Below are 17,566 nucleotides of genomic sequence, written 5' to 3'. Positions count from 1 at the left end.
CAAGTACGTCTTTTTTAATGTTTTAGGACAACGGAGCACACAGAAAAAAACCCACGCAGACATAAGGAGAACGTACAAGCGGAATTCAACCAGGGTCGCTGGCGCTGTTGTAGTGTTATGCTGACCGTTACACTACGGCGCCTGCTCTATAATAAAACAAGAAATTCGCCTCATTAGAGCGACTTTAGCAGGGAGAAATATCACCAGAAAATAATACCCAACTTCAGTGTTAAACTACTGGAAGTAACGGATTTCTGCAGACTGACAGCATCTTATAGTACAACATCTCAGCCCGTGGAGCTGCTGAAAGTAAAACAGAACCTGCAACATTTCATACAACAGACCATTTCAGCCTGTCAAACGGTAACAAATGACCTGTCATCAAATTATTTGAAACTCCCAACCACGGCCCCACGTCAGGGTCATCAGCGTCAAAGGGCAAATAACACGGGGCAAAGAGCAAAAACAAACAAAACAATTCATCCAAACATAGAAATCGGGAAGCAGACAAAGTAATACAGAAAATTAAACAAAAATATCAGGCTCAATGTCCTCACATTGGTCCTGCACCACGGGTCCATAAGGCTCCCCTAATTATGGAGCTGTTCAGGCAAACATAGACCACAGCAATAATATAACATCACGGACACATAAAACAAGACCAAAAATACTCATGCTCAGACATAACACGCTCGCTCAGATGGTACAGTAACTCAGATACAAGAGGACAACAACATCAGCCAACACTGTAAAAGTACTAAACATGCCCAATAATCTCAAAATTATTCATCCCTCGAGGGCAGCAAAATATACGTCTCAGATTTTTAAAAGACAACACAACAAATCAATCCATCAATTCAGACTTAACGTGTCCAAATAAGTAGAGTCGTAGAGCAATACAGCCATTCAGCAGAACCAGTCAATGCCCACAACGGTGCTCACCCAGCTCATCCTAATTAAGGGCCTTTTGTACGCAGTTCAGGGCCATAATACGGCAGTAAATCATATAAACACCTCAGCTAGAGCTGATTTACCGTACAGGAAGCAGGGGCAAATTCATAAGAACAATTAATTATCACAGAATGCAATGATAAACAAAATAATAAAACAAGAACAACACCTCAGAAAAACAATACAGTACCCTACAATTGCCATGTTTAAATAATGCGTCATTCCGATGTTATGTTCCCCGAACTAATAGATTTGCTCAGATTAATAGAACGTTCCATAATAACACACCACCTCAGAGCTCTGGTGTTCTTCAATGATACAAACCTGCGACCCATTATTACCTCAGATCATTTCAGATTTTCAAACAGTTAAAGAGTGAAGATCTGCGTAGAGCCATAATCTGGCATAATAAACACACACAACCATGGAGAATAATTCAAATAATGACACACCTGACCAATAAAACACCCTGCATTAGCACAACGCCACATGCAGATCAGCGATCTCGAATATTTCCGGATGATGGAACAATCAGATCTAGTCAATGCCACAAAAATACATCTCATTTGCCTGAAGTATTTGCATATACCTCCACATAATTCAACGAGCCCCACAGAGCAGGACAAAATTATACATTTCAAAATATCTCCAAATACCTTCAAATTGTGGAGCTGCCAGACCTGTTAAAATCAATGAAGGAGGCAATCCCTCCCAATGAGAGACAGCAGGTTTGTCCTTCTGGAAGACGAGACCAATGAATTCCCTGGCGATAATTATTAGTACCACTGAGGTATTCACAATCAATACAAAACTTCGGACTGTTAAAGGTACTCAAACCTGCCGAGCTGCACGGCTCATCCGCCGATCAGAGGAGTGAAGCAACTTCCACAAACATGTCACTTGAAACAAAAGAGCAAATCCGAAACACACCTTGTCCATGAAGGGCAGTGTCTCGGAATCAACACCTCAAGAAAATGTGATATCTCAGTCCAATGAAGGACATGAAACAATAGAACGTCTTACCCCAAATCATCCCAGACATAATATATATTTGATTCAGATCACACTTCATGATTTTTTAATGCAAACCATTGTCTGTACATTGTCCCCGGCCATACTCTGGATGTCGGTTCCGCGTCTGCATTGCCAACCAGTTCTTTATGCCGTCATAGTTCGCGTTTCTCTACTGAACAGAACTGGATTTCGGGATGGATGCATTACATTCTGTTCGGCCCATCATGGCCACGCCGATTTGTTGGCATCCATCCATCTTATCTCCGTGTCGCAGCACTTGGCAGCTATCTTTCTCTGGCAAAGCGATTCAAGTGCTCACCCAGCGAACTCGTTTCCTCAAGACTCTCTGACAGTTCACTTCCGGCACTTGGCACTCTCAGGGTGAAGGACTCCCTCATATCCCTTATAAATCTGCTCCGCCTTGTCTTAGATCTGTTCCTCTTGTGTTAACTACTTCTGATATGGTGGTCAGTTTTATGCAGTCTACACTGTATGTACTCCTCATATCGTTTTATACCTCAATGTTATCCCCTATTAACCTCCGCAGCTCCAAAGAGAACAGACCTGGTTTCTGCCACGTCTCCTCTGAAATGAGAAGTTCCAACATTCTGTTGAATCTCCTCTGCACCCTCTATGGCGCTGTCACATCATTCTTATATTGTGGTGACCAAATCTGCACGCAATTTGTGAAGGGGTGGCAATGGAAGTTCAGTGCATCAGTATTGGGGAAGGGGGAAAGAAGTAAAATAATGAACTGGAGAATACGTTTCGGGAGAAGGTGCTGTGGTAGAAATGTGCTGAATGAATCGTTGGTGACTGGGCTGGAACAAGATGCTGCAACGTAAACACTGACGATTGAATAACTGGAGAAAGGGGAAACAAAAATACTAATTGAAGAAGCGCCCCAGATTAAACAGGGATAAAGTTTATGAAAAAGAACGATCGAGCATACGGTCCGTTACCTGAATACACATTCATCACGGTTTCAACATCAGATATGGTGGGCCAAAGGACCTGCTCCTGTGATGTAATGTTGTCATATTCTATGTTCTTGTGCAGCTGCATCCTGTGCACCATTCTGATTAACATAAAACAAGCTGCTCCGATACAATCAGATCCTTCCTCAATACATGGATCAATAATGTATGAGGCTATCCAGGGTGTGGTCTCATTGATGCCACAACCCCCCTACTTTAGTCATAGAGCAATACAGCAAGGATGCAGGCCCTTTGGCCCAACTAGTCTATGCCGACCTTGTTGTCCCCCCAGCTAGTACTCAACTCTTCTGGCAATAAAACAATAAAAATTCTCTTTATTTTCTCTAATCAATCACTGTCCCTGCGCATCACTCTGGTAAAACGGCACTCAGATCCCTCTGCATTTCAGAACTCTGTAATCTCGCTCTGCTTCAATAATACATTGGTTTTATTATTGTCCAGCCAAAATTGACAATTCTACACTTCCTTCATTATACTGAATTTTCCAGAACTTAACCTGCCTATATCCTTCCGTAGCCTCATACCTTGATCCCACTGTACACCCAAAATTTTCTTGGGGTCCCCAGAAAATTTAGTAACAATACATACAGTGCCTTCATTCAACTGAAATATCAGCAATGAGCCCTGTGGTATTTTAAACATTGTCTCCTCTCTCTCTCTCTCTCTCCTCTCTCTCTCTCTCGCTCTCTCTCTCTCTCTCTCTCTCTCTCTCGCTCTCTCTCTCTCTCGTGAAGGCCGGTGACCAGAGCGCTATAAAAAGTGTACAGCACTCCTTGCAGCTCAAGCAAGCAGTTATCCTGGCAATGGAGGAAGTGGTTCACCAAAAATAACTGAAAGTGAAAATAACAAACATCGCATATTCTGAGATTCATTGCGACAAAGATCAACTCGGAACATTTCGACATTTTGCAACTGAAAATGAAGCTCCAATAGTCGCCTTTACCCCACCTCTTAGGTCTTGTCAGTGCATGACAATAGTGTGGAGGATCAGAGGAATCTGGGGGTCCATATCCAGAGATCCCTGAAAGTTGTCTCACGTGGATAGGTAGTTAAGGAAGCTTATGGTATGCAGAGCGGGCTGAGAAGTGGCAGGTGGAGTTCAATCCGGAGAAGTGTGAGGTGGTACACTTTGGAAGGACAAACTCCAAGGCAGAGTACAAAGTTAATGGCAGGATTATTGGTAGTGTGAAGGAGCAGAGGGATCTTGGGTTCATATCCACAGATCTAGGGTGGATAGGGAGTTAAGCAAGCTTAAGGGATATTAGCTTTCACAAGTTGAGGGTTCGAGTTTTCGAGCCGCGAGGTAATGATGCAGCACTATAAATCTCTGGTTGGATGACACTAAGAGTACTGTGTCCCGTTCTGGTCGCCTTATTATAGGAAGGATGTCGAAGCGTTGGACAGTGTGCAGAGGAGACTTACCAGGATGCTGCCTGGTTCAGAGAGTATGCATTATGAGGAGAGACTAAGGGAGTTAGGGCTTTATTTTTTGGAGGAAATGAGGATGAGAAGAGTCATGATGGAGGTGTACAAGATATTAAGAGGAATAGACAGAGTGGACAGCTAGCGCCTCTTTCCCAGGGCATCAATGCTCAATACAAGAGGCTATAGTTTTAAAGTAATTGGTAGGAAGTTCAAGGGAGATATCAGAGGAACGTCTTTTACCCAGAGAATGGTTGGAGCATGGAATGCGTTGGCTCGGACTGTGGTGGAGGCAGGTACATTGGTCAAATTCAGGAGATTATCAGATAATCATTTGGAGGAATTAAAAATAGAGGGATATGTGGGAGGAAGGGGTTAGATAGTATTAGGCGAGGTTTAAAGTTCGGCACAACATTATGGGCCGACCTCTACGAAGGAGGAGCCAGCTTGTAAATTAACTTGATCCCTTCCTCACAGAATGAGAGCGTTCACTGTGTCAGAGCAGGGGACACAATACACAAATCACAAAAAGGATTAAGAGATTGCTTGATAAGCATATGCAAACATTTAAAATAGAGGGAAATGTGGGAGGAAGGAGTTAGATAGTCTTAAGCGAGGTTTAAAGGTCGGCACAACGGCCTGTATTGTTCTGTACTCTTCTATGTTCTATGTGTAACTCCAACAGATACTGCCACAGACTACCCTTAAATAAATAACGTTTACAAAGTATGACAAATTCTGTGCTATTAAATGTGATCGTGGACAGCTCTAAATAATACTTGACACAGTCCAAAATGATTAATTTGGAACCACTTTCGATCTACTGACCTGTTTCACGCACAGTTCTCCGGTTTCTTCGGTAAATCTCCGGGAGGAGACGCTTTACTGATATCGGGTCCTGCGGACTGATCTCCTTGTCTTGGTATTGGTTTCTACAGAATGGTCAATTTGCCATCTGATATTATTGGGTTCGCAACTGCAATTTCACCAATTTTCATTGCTGTCTAAAAATGATTTTTTTCTTCATTCAAGGGATATGGCTATGGCGGCAGAGCCAGCATTTAATTGCACGTTGTCCTGGTGAAGCTCGTGGTGAGATGCCTTCTTGAACCACTACAGTCCTTGAAGTATGGGTGTACCAGAATGTTATTAAGAAGGGAGTTCCAGGATTTTGACCCAGTGACAGCAAAGGAAGAGCAATATATTTCCAAGTCAGGATGCTGATTTCATTGGAGACAACTTCCAGATGATGATGTCTTGATGGTTTTTCTGCTGGTTGAGGTATTGCTGTCTAAGGAGTCCTCATGAGTTTCTGTAGGTCAGGTAATCAAACAGCGGGCACAGAGGTGTCGGGCATTTTACAAACAATGCCGAGATGGAAATTTAACAATAACTGCACAGATCAAATTCTCTGTAACTAGAAACTTTAAGCGAACGTTTAACACAGAATAAACAAAGGACATTTGTGTGATATCAGGGATAACAAAATCGTTTTTGTTCTGAGGAATGTTTAAGCTCATTTATTTCCTTCTCCAGCAGCAGCTGTCACGCACAGGGCGGAGTTTACAGAGCAAGGATCACATCAAATTCACAGTTTGTGACTTGTTGAACAAAGAACTTCCAGCCGTTGTTGTAATGGAATATCACGGAAATAACTTGTAAATCTGGAAGAAGATCTAGACAGAAAATGCTTTCAACCATAAGGTCCGGTTAAATTCCTGTGGAATTCCTCATATTGTTCGTCCCATTTCGCCATTGCTGATACTCCTGTTCTCTGCCCCCTTCGTGGGTGGTGCTGGCCATTCTTGTCAGTGGGCTGAAACCAAACTACCGCCGACCAGAACATGTCAGATCCCAGGCCATAATCAGGGCATAAAATTAAGTCACCTCGATTTCTTCAACATCAGCGAAAACCAGCCAAGGTTAATACACATTTCCTCACAAGACATTCCAGGTATCTCTATACTAAACCGTCCTTGAACGACTTACGACCCGTTCACATCCTTTCTGACACTGCATGCAGTGATCCACAACAGGTCTCGCAACCGGCGAATTTACTGGAACCCTAGGTTCCCTTTCACTTCCAACGGCAATGTGGGGAATTTTCCTCATTACATCTTGTACCTACCCACTGAAGGGAAATCGGGGATGGGTAGATAGTGTCGATCTCGCCAGCGAACAAACAAATAAACGGAAGCCTCGGTTCACCCAGGATCAGTGAACCCCAGAGTGTGGAAGGGTCGGTGTCCTGCTGTTGGAAGCACTGGGGTGGGGACAGTTCGGGGCTGGGGGAAGCTTCCACCTCCCCAGCTTTTCTTCTTTATTTGTAACTGGACGGAACATGCAACATTTTCAATAACACTTCCAACAGCACTAGGTTCCTGTGGGGGGTAGTCAGAAAGTTTGTTCAGTTAGCTGAAGAAAATCTTTCATTGTCACAGGACCGAAATAGTTTCAGATCCACTCTTCAATAATTTCTCAAACTTCACAGAAGTACTAAATGCTTTTGTCGTTAAATCTCTGAGGTTTTTTTAGTCCAGTATATCGTGGTTTCTACGTTGTATAGAGGCTCTAGATTCAGTTCACAGCCAGCCCCAGTCGGACGGCGTTCTGGGTTCTGCAGGTAAACAGACACACCATGGTTAAAGATCAGCTCCTGGTGATAATCATTAACTAAACCCACAGCTTTATCAGTGGATCACTTCGTGTCCTGTTTCTTGTTACAGGCCTGTTCTGAATCACACACTGTGCAGTACAACAGAACTGCTGTAACATGTTATTGTTTTCCTGCCATTATTAACTTGGCGGTCGGTAAGATTGACTGTGTTTCCATTAACCCTTTTGTCTGCGCTTCAGAATAATCCCCGTGACCCGTAGCCCGATGTGACACCCTGCCTTAGTTTGGTTATATTTTTCTCTGTTTCTGTTAGAATCGCCGATGTTGTTCCTCATGTTCAGAAGGGAAACAGACACAAGTCAGTGCACTTCACACTGTGGCAGCGAAATTGTGGGAAAAAATACTTTGGGAGAGCATCCATTCGCATCTACAAAAGCAGGGAGTTATTAGGGACAGTCAGCAGGGCTGTGTGGGGGAGGTCAGCTCTTACAGACATGACTGAGGTATTGCAGGAGGGGACGATGATGACCGATGGGTGTCGGGCAGTGGACAGTCCATACAGGGGGTTTACAGAAGCATTCGACGATGTCCCTTTATGGTGGGCGGATCCAGAAGCTGAAGACACATGGGCTGCATGGAGAATTGGTAGTTTGGGTTCAAAATTAGCTTCGCCACAGAAGACAGCAGGGAGTGGCGGAGGGTGTTACTCTGACTGTAGGTCTGGGAACAGTGGTGTTCGGCAGGGATCTCTGCAGTTTGTGACAAATACTTTTCACGGTGTTAGGAAAGAGCTGAATTTGCAAGAAGTCATATTTGATTCCCCTTGGTCTGTGCAAAAGGTAACACAAAACGGTAGTTGTCAGACAACCTGGTGTTAGCTTGGAACGTGGGAACCTTTTGAGAAAGGAACAGAGCATCAATCTTTGTGCAGGGGTACTCTCGTTTCAGGATGCAGTCTAGAACAGAGCTAAGAGGGAGATAGAGGGGGAGAGAGGGAGGCAGAGACAGGGAGAGAGAGGGAGAGAGGCAAAGAAAGACGGATAGAGAGAGAGGGCAGGCAGGCAGACAGAGACAACGAGTGAGCAAGAGAGAGGGGGTACCGAGACAGATAGAGGGAGAGACAGACAGACAGAGAGAGCGAGTGAGCGAGCGAGAGAGATAAAGAGCAGACAAAATATATAGAGACAGAGACAGCAAATGAGTAAGAGAGAGAGAGAGGTAGAGAGACGGACAGAAACAGCGAGTGAGCGAGAAAGAGAGAGAGAGAGAGAAAAAACAAGGGAAGCAACTGTCGGACACATGGGGTTCCCTTGGCACTGGTCACTTCACTGAGCGGTCAGTCAGCATTCTTTGTATTCTGTCGTCCTGTAGTTTTTGAAGTGTTTTTTCTATCATCCTGAAAAGTAGTGTCTTTATAACCTTTAACACAGGTAGAGTATCTGCTTTGTTTGCAAATACCACTTGCTGCTAAAGCGAAAAAAAAAACAAGGAACGAATTTTAAAACATTCTGGTTAGAAGTGGGGTGAACAGTAAGCTTGTAGACCACACAGAATCTGGCGGAATTGTAGATAGTGAGGAAAGTTGTCAAAGGATTCAGCAGGATATATACCAGCTGTAAAACTGGGCAGAGACGTGTCAGATCGAGTTTAACCTGGACAAGTGTGAGTTGTGCACTTTGGGTGGGAAAACACAAGAGGAAAATATACAGTAACTGGCAGGACCCTTCGGAGCATTGATGTACAGAGGGACCTAGGGCTGTAAGTCCAAAGTTCCCAGAAAATGGAAAGCCGGGTAGGGAAGGTGGTGAAGGAGTGCACGGTACACTTGCCGACGTCGGTCGCGGTGTGCAGTATAAATGTCGGGAAGTCACGCTGCGGCTGCATAAAATCTTGGTTCTGCCACATTTGGAAGAACGTGTGTATTTCTGTTTGCCGTATTACGGGAAGGGTGTAGGTGCATTGTAGAGGTTAACCGGGATGTTTCCTGGAACAGAGAGTGTTAGCTATAAGAAGAGACATCATGGTACAGCACAGACATGGTGGACTAAAGGAGCTGTCTCTGCACTGTTCTACACTCCATGTTGCCCAACAACAAAGCCCGGCGAGACACGGTAAGAGATCAGTGAGACACAGCACCAGATGGGCAGTGATGCAGCCGCACCACTCCCCTTCGACAGGAAACCATCCCTTCCTGCCGCTGCTTCCTTCCCCCAGAGCCCGACTCTGGGCATTGCCAGCCTGAGGCTGTGTGAACAGGGACATCTGACCTTTTCTAAAGCGGCCCCGAGCCCAGGCCCTGAGAGGATACTTGCGGTGCGGACGGTTCTGCAGCAGCCCCGGGGACACCAGCTACTTACCTCAGGACCTGGCCAGTGAGCAATAGCGGGACCCCACAACTTGATCTGGCATTTCCTGCCTTTAATGGTCATTGTTTGCAAGAGGGCGAATGTAAACTGATCCTGTGTGGCTCTGTGATTTGTTCCCCGCTGATGTACAATTGAACACGTTAACCAGCCGCCAACACATTAATGTTGTGACAGACAGACAACCGCCGAGAGGGAGTCCAATGGGACGTCAGGCACTGAACACGGCGTGAACAAGGTTCAGTCCCCGAGCTGCAGCTCCCCACAGCACCTTCCACTGATGGGACTCCCTGATGTACCGGTGATTTCACAGACTGTCCCACCCCTGGTCAGTGTCCCAGTGCCCACACCTCCCATCCTGATGTGAGCTCAGTGTGGGACCGGGGAACAACCGACATTCCGCTTCATTCCTTCTCTCAGGGAGAGCCCACCCTCAACATCTGGGCAAAACTGCCCGCCTCCTGCTGCCCCACAACCGCGGGTGAGCTGGGAACAGGACCGTGTCCCAGGAAAATAATCCTGAGCCATATGGGGGTGGGGGGAGGGGGGTGCTGCTCACACACATGGGGGACGGACTAAGGCGGCCTCTCCATCCCGGGAGTGTACGGCACTGGGAGAGGGGCCGAATGGTGTGGTTGGTGTGGACACAGGGAGGAGGGGAGGGAGGGCTGGATGAATGGATAGATAGATAGAATATCTATCAATATTTAGGTCTATTTAGAAAGGGGTGGACATAAATAGAGAGAGAGAGAGAGGAGAGGGAGATATTTCGATACATTTTATATCTATATCAGCGAGAGAAATGGAGAGAGAGAATAGAGAGCGTTAGATGGAGATAGGTAGGGATAGACACATACATAAAGGGAGATAGATAGAGAAATAAGAGATAGATAAATAGAGAGAGATATATACGGATAAAAGAGAGAGATAGCTGGACAATAGACCGATAGAGGAGAGATAGAAATATAGATGGAGATAGAGAAATAGAGATGGACAGACAGACAGACAGATGGCGATATGGACAAACGGAGAGTGGCGGACCGACAAATAGCGAGACACAGAGGGAAGTGGGGAGACCGACGGACGGGAGAGAGTCCGAGGGGAGATAGAAAGACACAGAGAGAGTCCGACAGGCGGTGGGGGGGGGGAACGTACGGACACAGCCGGGGGGGGGGGGTCGGACAGCCGGCGGAGGGGACGGACAGACACAGCCGGGCTGGGGACGGACAGAGGGACACAGAGACGCCCGCAGTGACCCCGGGTCCCCCCACTCCCCACGGACGGCCGCTGGGGGCTGAACCGGCGGCTGTAAATGTGGCTGAGTGGGCTTCACAAGGGGGTGGGTCCGTTCTGTGGGGAGAAAGTGGCGGCTCCCCAGGGAAATAAGGAGGAGGACGGGGCTGTGAGGATCCCTCACCGGAGGGGTGTAGGCATGGAGCCGATGAGCCCAGCGGCCACGTCCTGCCTCTCACCGACATATCAGTCAAATTACCGGCTCCGGCCGCATGACGTCGCTTCACTCGTCGGTGTGGAAACCGGTTCACAAATGGCCCGACATTTCCGGGGGGGGGGGGAAATGGGCATAAATTAACAAGCGGGATATTTGCTCTGAGGTTTGTTCGGGTTTGATCGGGAGTTTGGGGAGGGAACGGGAGGCGGAGTCTGCTGGGGTAACATCCTCTCGGCTATTACCTGAACATAATGTAACCCTGGAATCCCAGAATCATTCTGGTCAATCACACTGCTGTCACTGAGGGTGCATTCTCCCTCCCTTGGTGTGGGGCTGTGCACTGCTCCCTGTGCTCCCGCGACGGGCAGACCGGGGCTTCGTATCTCTGTAGACAGAGTCCCTGAGACATGGAGTGTGGGGTCCATCGGCCTTACTGTTTGACTTCTGCAACTGCCCAGGACCTTTACAGAATCGATGCACTTGGACCTCCAAGTAACTTTAACAGCTGGAAGAAGCAACAGTTCCATCGGTTGGCGAGTGTGATCCAGATTTGTTCTGGGGAACTATAAGGGAGCAGCCCCACTGATATTTGAGCTGAGTTACAAGAGTAGGGCTCCAACCCCTGAGCTGTGGGGCCACAGTTAGGAATTGGACCGTGGGTTGTGAAAGGTGGGTGTGGATGGCGGACGTGGGCTCGGAATGGAATCAAATGACGTGCAGAAATGCTGAATGGTCTGGGAGTGAATGTCCTGCTGTCCCCCTGTAACATGGAGGGTCTGAATCACAAGACCAATCTGCTGGAAGAACTCGGCAGGACAAGCAGCATCCTTGCGGACAAAGGGAGGGTTGATGTTTGACTTCGAACCCCTGATCAGGACTGAGTGTGGAGGGAAGATGGTCGGTATATAGAAGTTGGGGAGTGGTGGGAATGGTCAATCACACTGCTGTCACTGAGGCTGGATTCTCCCTCCTATGGTGTGGGGCTGTGCACCGCTCCCTGTGCTTCCGGGACGGGCAGGACAGGGCTTTGTAACACTGCAGGCAGAGTCCCTGAGAAATGGATTGTGGTGATTACTTCATGATGTGAGATTACCACCCAGGATGAATCCCTGGGACGTGGAAAGTTTGAGAGTGATGCGATGGAGGTTTCAGAATATCAGAGGGATCATGTGCAGGAGAGGGAAAGAAACTATTCCCCCGGGAAGTATGGCACTTGTGACAGAGTCTGAACATCGTAGCTGGGAGCGTCAGCCCGGATCCCCACAGGCTGAGGACACGAGCATTGACGACGTCTGTCTCACTGTTTCCAGCAGCCAGACCCACACAGACTGCAGCAGTCGGTGTGTCGGCATCTCCCACCCTCAAACCATCAGATGTCAAACAGTACGTCCGGAACTGACAACTGTTTATCGATTTCACCATCGGAAAAGTAACGTAAACACAGAGTGATTTTTTTTAAATTTGTGGGCAAAATCAAAACGATCGGCTCACATTTCAGTTCCAACCAGAGACAACTAGTAAAGGATGAATGGCAGGTTAAATAATCCGTCCCATTTATCACCGACACTCTGCATCAGGGTGACCACTGATTATACAATCACTTCAGTGCAGTGTCCAGGATCACTGCGGACCCAGGGACAACGACTGAGATATTTGACAAGTTGCCTTTACATCAACAGGCTGCAGCAGGGACTGGAGTAAAAATTCCAACTGCAACATCCTCAGCAACATGGCCAAAAGTGCTTTCTCCACAGATTGTCCCACCCCGGATGCTGAATGCCATTACTGGTGTCCCAGACTGAGTCGCACCCCCGACATTGAATGCCAACCTGGGCCCTTTCTGTCGGTGCAGTTCCCCAGGGCCAAGTGGACGGGCCGCAGAGTCACGGGGCAGCAGGACGGCCACTGATACCACAGCCCCCTCAGCTCGAGCTGGGGACCGGTAGAGCCGCTCGGTGTTGAATCCGGGACGCAGCCGTTTAAAGAGGAGGGCAGGCCGTCGGTCAGAAGTGTTCCCATCCCGAGGCCGGTGATGTTCCTGCAGTGAGCAGTTCACAGGGATACACTCAGTCCGGGTCTGTTTTCCCGCGGTGACTTCAGCTGATTCTTTCCACCTGAACTGAACTGATTCTCCCCCAGCCTGAAATAGGTTGAAGAACAAAGAGGAAATAAACAGATTGTACAACAGGTTCAGTAACAGGGGATTGGGGTTAACGCAACACCTGGGGACAAATATCACCAGAAAAGCCCGTGGGCCGACATAATGAATCACATTAACACTCACGTGATGAGCTCCAGATACCGGAGGGTCAGTAGAAGGCGGCAGAGAGCGGGGACATATCGGTCTGTGAAGGAGTTTTCCCCAGGTCCAACACCCTCAATCTGTGAGACCGACATCCTCCAGCCTGTAGATAAGAGACCGTGAGGGTAAGGGACACAGAGAGACAGGAGCCGGTGCAAATATCCAGTGTTTATCAGTAACACAATTACTGATCCCGCAGGTTGAAACTCTCTAGTCCGGCACCCTTGCCTTGTGACCGGTGATGATTTTGACTGCAGGTGAGCGAACACACCCGCACACAGAGAACAGAGAGGGAGACACAGTCACACTGATCACACATTGCACAGTCGGTGAATGCACTGATGGACAGGGGGACTTCTTGGCTCTACTGCAGGTGATGCAGGAAAATGTTACTGGGATTGTCCTCCATATGTTAAAACTTCCTGAGTCACACATTGTCCGACTCTCCTCCCACCCCTCCTCATCCCAATACACCACCCATTCCTGGGTCACACACTGTCCAACCCTCCTGAGGTCATTCTTCCTCAGATCACACACTGTCAAATACCTCATCCCTGCTACCCCCCCCCCCCCATACACCATCCATCTCTGGGTCACACGCTGCCTGATCTCCATCCTCCTCAGGTCACACACTGTTTCATCTCCCTTGATGAATCCATAACTATCCAAATATGCCACATGTCCAGTGAATGTTCTGATCTGCAGAAGGAAATGGAGAAAAGCAAACCAAAGATTGACCCCACGTCGGGCAGTATCATTCTCTCCGATACTGAGCGACAGAGTCAAATGACCAAACATAAGCTGACACCACGTGTGGCCTGTCCCACTGATCCACAGTCAGATCAAAAGAGGTGTATCAGGTGTGTCCATTCCAACCTGTGTGCAGTAAACCCTTTCCCGATCTGCTGGATCATCTCCTGTGTCCCTCAACGTTCCTGATTCCACATGAAATTACCCAGTTCGCAAAGTGCCACAGTGGCTGGAGACGGCTGATCTCAGCTTACACAGTGGTCTCCATCGCGGCCGCTGGGAATTTAAATTCAGCTCAATAATCAAATGATGAAATAATCTGGAATAAAATGTCCTTACCCCAGTGGCTGGCATGCCGCTACTACACAATTAGTAATTACTTGCCCCGTCTCCAAGAGACAAACACATCCTGTGAACAAGTGGTAAATCCTTACAATATTAACACGTCTTTCGATGCCTTCACTTCCACTGCACCATCATGTAGATATGAAACATTGACTCCAAACTCCTTTTGGTTTACAAGGCCAGTGTGCATCATCAATGTAAAATTCTCTGCAGTTCCTGCTGTGGACACACATTCTCTCTTCACTTGCCAACACACTCACTGCAACCATCCACAGACTAAACCAGATGTAATGCACCACCAATACTTCACCCAGTCCATCCTTCCCCCTCATTTCCACTGGGCACTGAACTTTTCCCTCTCCTCTCTCCAAGAAAAGGACACACAAACCCCAGCTTAATCTATATCAACAAGGGCAAGGAGATTGTTTAATTCAGAGGAAGACGATTCCTGCACGACTGAGAATTGGCCTCAATCTTGGTCATATTTCCATTCCAAAACTTGATTGTACCAGTTGACTCATCAGGATAATCCGACAGTTTCACTTCCAATGTTACAGGCATTAGCTTTCACAATTAGGTACCAAAATTATTTTAATTGCTTGACCGAGTATTCCAACAGGCCTAGCTGCATTGAACCAGTATTTGGGGATGGTTGGTTGACCTTGATCAGAGCAGTGGCAGATTAAATGTAACCCTGTTAAGTGTGAGGTGATGCACTGTGGGGGAGGTTAGCTGTGAGCAGCACATGCACCATGAATGATCGAGGTCCAGGAAGTACTGAGGAACACAGTAACGTTGGTGTATGAATCCAAAGATCCCCGACGTTGGAAGCACAGGGAGACGGCGTGGTGAAGGAAACAGACGGGATGTGATCCTTCATTAGGTGGGGCAGAACATACAGGTGGAGGACGTCTTGGTACAACTTTACAAAAAGTTGATTAGGCTACATTTGCAACAGTGCGCGCAGTTCCGGTTACCACACAATAGGAAGGACGTGAAAGCACTGGGGAGGGTGCAGAGGACATGATCCAGGCCTGAGGAAGGGTCTTCAACCTGAAACATTAACTCTTTCACTTCCCACAAATGTGGCCTGACCTGCTGAATATTTGCAGCATTTTCTGTGTTTCACATCTACAGCACCTGAAGTGTCTTTGATTTTTCACCAGGATATCGCCTGAGATGAAATGTTTCAGTGATGCGATGGGCTGGGCCTGTGGTCCTTGGAGCAGAAGAGACCAATGGGAGATATGACAGAGGCGCACAAAATTCTGGGAAGCACAGACAGGGAGAAAGTAAACTGGTCATAGAGTCAGAGTCATACAGCGTGGAAATGGGGCCTTTTGGCCCAACTGGTCCATATTGACCAAGATTTCCAGCAAAGCTTGTCCCATTTGCCTTCATTTGGCTCATATCCCTCTCAATCTTTCCTATCCATGTACTGTCCAAGTACCTTTTAATTGTTAAAGTACCTGTCTCAACCACTTCCCCCGCCAGCTAATTCCACGTACTGACCACCCTCTGGATGCAAATGTTGCCCCTCAGGTTCCTAATAAATCTCTCCCCCTCACCCTAAAACTACGTCTTCCAGTTCTCGATTCCCCACATCTGATAAAAGAAGGTTGTTCACATTCACCCTATCTATGCCCCTTATCATGTTATACACCTCGATGAGATCATCCTTCATTTTACTACTCTCCAATGTGAACAGTCCCAAACTGCTCGACCTCTCTCCGTAACTCGGTCCCTCGAGTCCCGGCAACATCCTCATCACTCTACCCAGCTGAACATCTTTCCTCTCGCAGTGTGCCCAAAACCAAACACAATATTTCAAATGCAGCCTCACCAATGTCCTCTACAACTGCAACATTGCATCCCAGCTTCCATGTTCAATGCTCTGACTGAAGACCAGCCTGCCGAATGCCTTCTTCACCGCCCTGTCTGCCTGTGACGCCACTTTCAGGGAACCATATACTTGTACTCTTGGGTCACTCTGTTGTACAACACTCCCCAGGGCCCGAGCATTGACTGTGAATGTCCAAGCCTGATTTGTCTTCCCAGGAGGCAACACCTCACACTTACCTGAATTTAACTCCAAAGGGAGTTCCACCATCCACTTCCCCAGCCGATTAAGATCCCTCTATAAATCTTGACCACTGTCAACAACACCTATTTTAGTGTCATCTGTGAACTTACTGACCATGACTGATACATTCTCATCCAAGTTATTGATATCGATGACAACTAGCAATTGGCCCAGCACCGTCCCCTGGGGAACACCACTATTCAAGGTCGTCCAGTCCGAGAAACAACCTTCCACCCTCACCCTCTGCTTCCCACCATCGAGCCAACTGTGCATCCAATTCGCTCGCTCTCCTTGCACCCCATGTGAACTTTCTACAGCAGCCGACCATGTGGAACCCTGTCAAGGGTTACTGACTCCATACAGACTACGTGCCGAGGGTAGAGGTGTCTAAGACCAGAGGGCATAGATTTAAGCAGAGGAGTGAGAGATTTAGAGGGATCTGAGGATAAGGTTTATCACTCAGAGGGCATTTGAAGCCTTGAACACACTGCCCGAGGTGCTGGTGGAGGCAGCTACTTTCACCACATTTAAGAAGTGGATGAGCATTGAAATTGCCAAGATACAGTCGGCTGTGAACAAAGTGCTGATAAATGGGACCAGTACAGACAGTGATGGTCAGAATAGGCACGGCAAGCCAAAGGTCTGATTCCGTGCTGTAGGATCTCCGACTCTGGACGTGCTAAACTAGCGACTGTAGCACTGCAAACCATTTGGTTCAAAACTCCACACCCCTCTCCAACTTGAAATAAACCGGATTGTACTCCTTTGTCCCATTGCTTATACCTGTTCCTGTCCAGGTATCACACACAGTTTGGCAACTTCTGCTGAACAGCTGGCAATCGGTGAAGCTCCTATGCCTTTTTCCATCAATGTTGGTTCCTCTTTGCAAACCTGCGCCCTCAACACTGTGTTCACATCCACAAGCATTGTAACTTGAACCATCTCACTGAGAGTCTGATGCAGACCCAACCCCTGCACTCTGCACACGGGATCACATCTATCCTGCTTCTGACATTTAAAATACCCGAAGAATGGTTTTTAGATTCAGATTGAAAGTTACGGTGGACCTCACAAACCATGACTACCCACAGCTGGTTCCACCTGTCGGTGCCTCCTCTTCCCTCCATCTCCAGGGAGGCTGCATCTCCACACAAACTGCTCGCTTGAGAAGTCTTCTTATGCCTGTGACACAGGAAACCCCATCACTGTCGCTCTCCTGTCACTGTGTCTGACCTGCTCACCTCTGGGCATCCTCCTGCCTCCCGGCTCAT

Source organism: Pristis pectinata, chromosome 41, assembly GCF_009764475.1.
Source record: "Pristis pectinata isolate sPriPec2 chromosome 41, sPriPec2.1.pri, whole genome shotgun sequence".
NCBI classification, from domain to species: domain Eukaryota; kingdom Metazoa; phylum Chordata; class Chondrichthyes; order Rhinopristiformes; family Pristidae; genus Pristis; species Pristis pectinata.
Note: the sequence above shows the minus strand (reverse complement) of the source record.